This window comes from Suncus etruscus, chromosome X, assembly GCF_024139225.1.
Source record: "Suncus etruscus isolate mSunEtr1 chromosome X, mSunEtr1.pri.cur, whole genome shotgun sequence".
NCBI lineage: Eukaryota > Metazoa > Chordata > Mammalia > Eulipotyphla > Soricidae > Suncus > Suncus etruscus.
The window spans coordinates 23,407,450-23,416,424 of NC_064868.1; the positions used below are offsets into that span (position 1 = coordinate 23,407,450).

Sequence of the window (8,975 nt, forward strand, 5' to 3'; positions counted from 1 at the left end):
ACTACTGGTGTTGCTCAGGGGACCGACCATATGTGGTGAAAGGATTGAACTTGCAAAGCAAATGCCTTAACGCCTATACTATCTATGTAGACTCTAAAATAATAGGGCTTGTTGCAGAATAGGTTATAATATTCTGAATCACTACAGTAAGTATGTGAATCACAATTTAAAAGCTTCCTGAAAGCAACTGAATACAAAAATAAGTCACATTGTTCATCGTTTTTTAAGTGATCTTGCAGAAAAAGTCAAACATGAGCTGACCTGCCCTGTGTCACCTGTATCCAATTTCTCATGGACTAATGAACTCAAAGGAAAATTAAAAATAGTGTGGATGTAACCTAACATACCCGTAGAAAAATTATATAAAAAGAAAATATATAAATTTTTTACACAATGTTGAAGAATAAAATGTGGAGTTAAATATGCACAGAAATTGGGAATATTTGCTCATTGAATGGTTATTTATTAAATGTAAGGATTCGGGTTCTTTAAGAAATAGTAAGTGAATCAAGATGGAGCCACAGTACTTAGTTTTATAAAAGATATTACCTTAAAGTGCTGGGATTAACTAAGATAATGAACATTTTCTGGGATAGATAGAAGAGCACTTAATAAAGCAGGTGTTCCTAAAATACAGACAAACCTTGGGCTACATGTGACCCACTGAGGACATTTATCTAGCTCACCAAATGTTTTTGCCACCACTGCCTGCCCTGCTTAGGAACTGATTTGTCTAAGTCCTGCAATGCGCATGTGTGCGATATGCCCTGCACTCTCTGACTCCCCTTGTTCTGTCTCTTGTCTCCCCTTCTCAGATCTAATTTCTATACATCTCTCCCCTCTGAGACATATCCTAACCTCAGCAACCATGCACTCAAAATGGCAACCATCTTTGGCAGTACTTATGTCTATGAACAGACTTTTCCAAATGAAACATCTGAAATCTCACACCAGATCTAGACTAACTGATGCATGCTTGCATCACTTGTTATGACTAGAAGTGACAAATTTGGAACCAGACAATGAACATCTCATTAGCCAAAAGCAACCCACCGTTGCTATTGAAATACAGGTAAGTTTGATCATTTACCTTACTTGTTCTTAATTTTAAATATTGTATTTCTTCCTATTTTGTTGGGATTTTTGCTTCAACATAAGTTATGTGCAGTGTGCATAGGAACCTGTTCATTTTTTAAAACTATAATTCAGCCCCCTAACTGCCTGAGGGACAGTGAATTGGCCCTCTGTTTAAAAAGTTTGAGGACCCCTGTAATGGAGAATAATTATTAGTAAGACTTTAAAAGTAGCTTGAATAGATTCATCTTCAGGAGTCCTTTCAATCTCTTTAGGATTTCTTATGTTATGCCATTTAAGTAAAAATAAAAAATTTAGTGCTTGCTTAGCAGCACATATACTCACATTGGAACGATACAGAGAAGATTAGCATGGTCCCTGCGCAAAGATGACATGCAAATTCTTGAAGTGTTCCATATTTAAAATAAAAAATATATAAAAATAAAAAATTTAAATACGATATACTAATATTTGGACCTTCATTTGGGTAGTTTTAGTAACAACTCACTCTTCGCACTATTCACTCACTTTTAAACTAGCAATGGCAACAAAATTTTACTTGTTCAACAATAATTTAAATGATAATTTGTTCTTATTGAGTGAGGAGAGAACAATTATGTGGAATCTTAAGCAATGACACTGACATGATGTCTTAAGTGATAATGATCATTTCGCATAAGTTGAAAAATTACACTCAATAATTGATTTTTATTCAATTTTTAAAGTGCAGAGGAAAAACTTTGCCTGCAGCAGAACATTTAGTAGGAGCCAAGTTGCCACAACTCTAACATAAGCCTTTTAAACAATTGAGGGCCTCATGCAAAATGAATTATTTTTATATGAAGGGAATATTTCTTAAGAAAAAAAATTCCTAAATTCTTACTTACTTACTTTAGAGACAACACTGTAGACACATTACTATTAAATTATGTATGCACTTAAATATATATATATTCAATACTATGTAAACACTTTGAATATAGTCTATAATTCTAGGTTAGATCTAATCACCTTGCCTTCCTTAAGGCAAATGAATAAAAATATATTGGATGAAATATTGGCATTTTAATTTGCTTTTTGGTTTGTTTTTGGTTGAGGCGCTCACCTGGATGTGCTTCCCAGTATTTTGGATGAGGTCCTCACCTGGAAGCCAGAGATTACTTCTTGGGTCTGTGCTCAATGCTTGCTTGTGGAAGTGCTTAGGAGACCTTATGGGGTGCCAGGAATTTTGTGCAAGGGAAGTGCCTTACCCACTGTATTATTCATTGGCCCATAATCGTATTTTAAAATGTTAGTCATACAAAATAGAAAAATGATACTAGTCTGCTGTCCAGGATGTTTTTCCCCTTTTAATAGCATGAAAAGAAGTCTCAATAATAGTACTCAGCTAAAAAGTTCAATTCCTGACAAGAATGAATATGTGAGACTTTTTTCCTAGGTATCATTTGAAACATTTGATTAGGTTGCAAAGAAAGGGAGATTATCAACATGGATCTGACTCAGTCATGGGAGATGCTGAGAGGTCAGCATTAGAATAATCCCAATCAATATTAAATTGATGTGGGAACAGTCCCTACAGCTCACTTTGAACATGGAATCTGAAGTTATTGCAAGAGAGCAGCCATGAGCACCTCAAGTATATACTAAGAGCAGGCCAGTGAGTCAGGTTTACTACTTACTTTGCACTCAAGGATCACCCTAACTTTGCCTCCTGCGGCCCCCAGGTAAATTGAGTTTGAGACCTCTATATCTCGCATTGCCTTGGTAGATTTCTAATGATGTGTGGATACTTAATATCTATTAACTTAGCAAGTAACAAATGTATAGCATGGTATTGGAAACTACTGTCACCATACTTATCCAGCACATACTTGCAAGTTTGTATCTTTTAACTAATTTCTCTCCATTTTCTATACCCAGGAAACCACCATTAGTGGTTATACAGCAACTTACGCCATTGCTTTAATTTTAGGGAATGGAGGGGATTGGTACTTAGAATCCACATATGGGCAGGATGGCAAATGATAACTCAGAGAGCTGTGACAAGCATGAACTCTGTGTTTGATCCCTGGCAGCTATGGTTTCCAGACATTGCCAAAATAGGGTCTGAGAACCACTGGAAGAAAGCCCTCCCCTATACTAAGAGAAGAAATACTGGAAAGATTTCCCAATGGGTGGGGCACTTGCCTTGCACCTGGGTCAATCCCCAGAAGTTCAAATGGTCGCTAGAGCACAGGAGTAAGTCCTAAGTGTAGCCCCCAAAGAAAAAATGAGCAAAAAATGATTCATTATACGTTTTATAACAGTATTTGGCTTTCTCTGCCTGGCTTATTCACTCAATAAAAGTTTATTTGATCTATGCTGTCACCAATGACAAATTTCGTCTGTATGGCTGAAAATATTTCAACATATGTAGTACATGTCTGTCACACTTTATCCATTTATCCATCCATAGACATTCACGCTGTTTCAATTCCTTGATTTTTGTGAATAATGTCTCAATGAACATGGTAGTGAAGAACGATTTTGAAAATTGTGATTCTGTTTCTTCAGATGTATACCCAGAAGGATTACTGATAATTCTTAAGATTTTAGGACTCTATCACTGTTTCCTTAATAACTACACTAATTTGTATGTCCATAGTGTACCAGACCTCTCTTTTTTACCACACCTTTGCCAGTATTTGTTTAAACTTGCATCTTTATTATATCCATCTTAACCAATGTGAGATACTGTTTTTATTACTGCTTTGATTTGCAGTTACATGATAATAAGTGATGCTGAGCAGCTCTTTATCTACTTATTGACTATGTATATGTTTTCTTTGGAATAGTAGATAACTAAGTCCTTTGCCCATTTCTTTTTCTTGCTGATTTGTAAGAGTTCTCTCTAATTTGTACATTTAAACAACTTTTGATACATGATGTGCACACATTTTCCACTATTTCATAAGTTGCCTTTTATATTATATTTATTTGGGAGGGTCACAACCAATGACACTCGGGAGTTATTCCTGGCTATGCGCACAGAAGACGATCCTGATTTGGCGAACCATATGGGATGCTGGGATCCAAGCGAGGTCCATCTTGGGTCAGTCACTTGCAAGGCAAACACCCTACCACTGTGCTATCACTTTGACACAAATAAGTTGCTTTTTAACTTTTCAGTTTTGTTTCTTTTTATGCTAAATAGTTTTAGCTTAATGTGGTGACGTGATTATTTTTGCTTTTGTTTCCTGTGCTTTTGGGGGGGGGGTCTCAGAAATAAAACATCACTGTCAAAACCTACATTCCCTAAGTTTTATTAAAAGAGTTTTAAGTCTAGCTTTCACCAGCATAAATCAGGGTAAAACATAAAAGCTCTAAAAGAGTAGTCAGCAATACTCTGAGTTCTGCCTTGTATTAGCCTCAATAAGCAACAGTATAGTTACAGTGGAGAAGAACAACCCCAGGTCATCTAGTAAAGATAAATTGTCCATTTTAAATCTCTCCATCATGAGGTAGGGTCTGTCAGGTAGATGAAGACCATGTTGAAGGGAGAGACAAATGGTAACACTCCCACTGGGAAAACACATCAGAAAGCCCTTCCTCTTTGACTCTAACGCAGCCATTCGATCCTTTCACTGTGCCCAGGTAGGCAGCAGGAAAACATCAATTTCACTCTTGAGGAAAACCAATAGGCAAAGAGCCACTGGGATCTGGACATTTAGAGGTAGGCACAGCTCCAGTGACAGACTACATATCATCAGAGACAGATGCAGAGGAGAGTGGTGGACTCCATAGAGATGGAACACACACAGGATTAACTTAGACCAAAGACAATATGTTTCATAGGTCCTAGTGGAAATCAGGTATGAGACCTGAACATAAGACATTGGAGATCCAAAACCTCCATTTTGAAGCTGTGAAATAAATGACTTTATAAGCATTAGGAGGACCATATGCTAATTTACCTACCAAATTCAAGGAGCCATTCAGGAATAACCCATTTTATGGAAACAAAATGGCTTATAGAATTCTGAGTAGAAAGCTTGCTGTCATTTTAAACTGCTAAGTTTGTAGTTACTGTTGAACTGGAAAAGCAATGTACCTAACAACAAATACACAAACGCACTAAATTTCTTAAGTAGAAAAGTTTCTGTGTCTTCCAAATAGTGACCAATATATTATCAGGAGTATTGTCTGGAAATTTATTTGTTCTTCAAAGTTACTTTTTTTCCATCTACAAAATGAGGAGGGTGAGAATTTGTCAGAACAATAGCTTTGTTAATGATGATGTCATAGGTGAAGGGGGTTGTTATTTCAGGGTTCTTGAGGAAGTTGGTCAGTGGATATACAGCACCACAATCTGTATCCTAAAACCATTCAACCAAACAACTTCCTGGGAATCCTGAAGTTGAACCTTGCTTCTCTAGGCTTTAATTTGTTTTAAAGAGGTTTGCAGTTGCCAGTGTGAATTAAAGGGTGAAACTCCATAAGTTGGAGGGAGATTTATAGCAGTTGCACTTATGGTAGTTGCATTTTACAAATGCCAAGAAGACAGGGCAGGACTCATAGCTAAAGTCCCAAGGGTTTTTATCTCTTAAGAATTTTCAGTGCAAAGAAACAATGTTGAGGGGTGAGGAGAGGCCACCATCAAGAAAGAAACTTGTGATGGTAAAATGCTCTTTGAAAAGCTTTAGAGATGGTTCATGCAGCTAAAAAATTGTTTCTGATCTGTTTGTAGAATATACAAATGTCTCTCCTGTGCCTGTCTTTGTTTACTGAATACCTGAAGGTCTCCTCAGAGGCCTAGGGAGCACACCCCAAAAAAAACTGCATTCTGAAGCTGCCCAGTGACTGAGTACAGTCTGGCTGTGGGGGTCGCCAACCAATAGCAGAGCTCTCTGGACTGCGGAGGCTCCACCCTGCTGTGCCTTTGCTCACTATGAGGACTTCAAGGGAAATCTCTCCTAAGTCTGTCTTAGTTTTTTGAATACCTGAAGGTCTCCTCAGAGGCCTATGTAGCGCATTCCCAAAAAATTGCATTCTGAAGCTGCCCAGCGACTGAGTGAGTACAGTCTGGCTATGGGGGTCACCAACCAATGGCAGAGCTCTTCACAGTCACGCACTCTTTCTAAGCAATGAACCCCACAAAAACACGCAGGAAAAACTACACTACTAGCGTGATAATGGGGAAACCTCGCAGGCAAACACCATGCACAGAGAATGAAAATGATAGCTTGGATGACCTAAAAAATTCCAACCATCTGATTAACCTCTCGGATAAGGAACCTAAAATAGAAATATGGAAGATGTTTGTAGAACTCAAAGAAAGCATAGATAGATCTGAGTAGAAAACAAAGACAGATCAGAAACTCCAAACTGAATTAACAGTTCTGAAAAACATGGTAGCTCAACTGAAAAACTCAGTGGATGGCCTCGACAGCAGGGTAACATCAGCTGAGGAGAGAATCAGAGGACTGGAAGATGAGATGCAGAAAAACTCTACACAGCAGAAGAAATTGGAAAAGAACCTTAAGACAAACGATCAGGCAATGGAAAAAGTACTCAAAGAATGCGAACAGGTGAAAATAGAAGTCTTTGATAACTCAACAGAAACAACACAAGGATTATTGAAGTCCCAGAGACCCAGGTAGGAATTCTCCAGGAAGAATCAACTGTCAAAATATCATCAAAGAGAAGCACCCAGAGTTAAACACTACATGCAATCAAATTCTGCATGCCCGAAGAGTACCAGCTAAAAGAGACCAATAGAGAAACACCCCAAGATACATCCTTGTTACAATGATAAATCCCACAGATAGAGACAGAATACTGAAAGCAGCAAGATCAAAAAGGGAAATTACATTCAAAGAAGCATCCCTAAGACTTACAGCAGACATGTCACAAGAAACTCTCAAGGCCAGAAGACAGTGGTGGGATATTGTGACAAGACTGAATGAAATGAACGCCTCACCAAGAATACTGCACCCAGCCCGACTCATGTTCAGGTTTGAAGGAAGAATACATAGCTTCATGGATAAAAAACAGCTCAGAAACTTCACAGATGAAAAACCAGCCTTAAAGGAAAAAGTGAAAGGTCTACTTTAAGACAAGAGAGACCAATAAACAGAGCAAACTTACGTACAAAGATGACATTAAATTCTATGACAAATATCTCACTCGATGTCAATGGACTAAGTTCACCAATTAAAAGACATAGAGTGGCAAAATGGGTCAAAAAGATGAATCCAACCTTCTGCTGCCTACAAGAAACATACCTGAATAGTCAGAACACATAGACTCAAAATCAAAGGCTGGAGGAAAATCATCCAAGCAAACAACACCCTCAAAAAAGTTGGGGTGGCCATATTAATATCTGATGACACCAACTTTATACTCAGAAAAGTGGTAAGGGACAAAGATGGACACTATGTACTAATCAAGTGATATGTGCAACAGGAAGAGATCAGATTATTAAACATATGTGCACCCAATGAGAAACCAGCAAATTATCTAATACAATTACTGACAAATCTGAAAGAAGATATCAATAATAACACAATAATTGTGGGAGACCTCAACATGGCCCTATCAACACTTAATAAGTCAACCGCACTGAAACCCAACAAAAACACACTAGCCCTGAAAAGAGTAATGGAAGAAAGAGGACTAGTAGATATATATAGGACACTCCATCCCAAAAAACCTGGATACACATTCTCTGCCAATGTACATGGGTCATTCTCCAGGATAGGCTACATGCTGACACATAAAACATACCTCCATAAAATCAAGAGGATAGAAAATCTTGCAGGCTACCTTTGCTGAGCACAAGGCTCTGAAATTAGATGTGAACTACAAAGGCACATAAAAGAAAAACTTTAACAATTGGACATTAGGGCCCGGAGAGATAGCACAGCGGCGTTTGCCTTGCAAGCAGCCGATCCAGGACCAAAGGTGGTTGGTTCGAATCCCGATGTCCCATATGGTCCCCCGTGTCTGCCAGGAGCTATTTCTGAGCAGACAGCCAGGAGTAACCCCTGAGCACCGCCGGGTGAGACCCCCCCCAAAAAAAACCAAACAAACAAAAAAAAAACAATTGGACATTAAACACCCTGCTACTGAACAACCAGTGGATCCGAGATGAAACCAAAGAGGAAATCAAAACTTTCCTAAAAACAAAGACAATTAAGAAACAAACTGCCAGAATCTATGGGACACAGAAAAAGCGGTCCTGAGAGGAAAATTTATAGCTCTACAAGCACACATCAGAAAGGAAGAAGGGGCATACCTGAATAACTTAATGACACAGCTCATAAAATTAGAAAATGACCAACAAAAGGAACCAAAAATAGGAAGACAGAAGGAAATAACAAAGCTGAAAGCAGAAATCAATATAGTGGAAAACCAAAACACAATCCGAAAGTTCAACGAAAGCAGAAGTTGGTTCTTTGAATAAACAAGATTGATAGACCATTGGCAAAACTCACAAAGAGAGAAAGAGAAACATGATAACCCGTATTAGAAATTAAAAGGGGGAGATTATGACAGATATTGCAGAGATCCAAAGGATAATCAGAGACTACATTGAGAAACTTTATGCTACTAAACATGAGAACCTAGAAGAAATGGAAAAATTCTTGGACACTTATAACCTACCACAGTTATGTAAGGAGGATGTAGCATATCTAAACACCCCATCACTATTGAGAAAATTGAAACAATAATCAAATGTCTGCCCAAAAAGAAAAGCCCAGGCCCAGATGGATTTCCTAAAGAATTCTTTCAAACCTTTCAAGAGGAGCTACTACTAATCCTAGCCAGGATATTATTATAATCCTAGGATATATTATATATATAATATATATAATATATATTATATATATTATAATATATAATATATTATATATTATATA

At 37.7% G+C, this 8,975-nt stretch overlaps 1 non-coding gene across 1 annotated transcript; it reads left to right on the top strand.

Annotated features, from left to right (window-relative positions):
- The first annotated feature begins 1,391 nt into the window (after positions 1–1,391).
- On the top strand, positions 1,392–1,497 carry LOC126000235 (U6 spliceosomal RNA). Its single transcript, XR_007492591.1, has one exon. It is a non-coding gene; the product is annotated as a U6 spliceosomal RNA (small nuclear RNA).
- Positions 1,498–8,975: the final 7,478 nt, after the last annotated feature.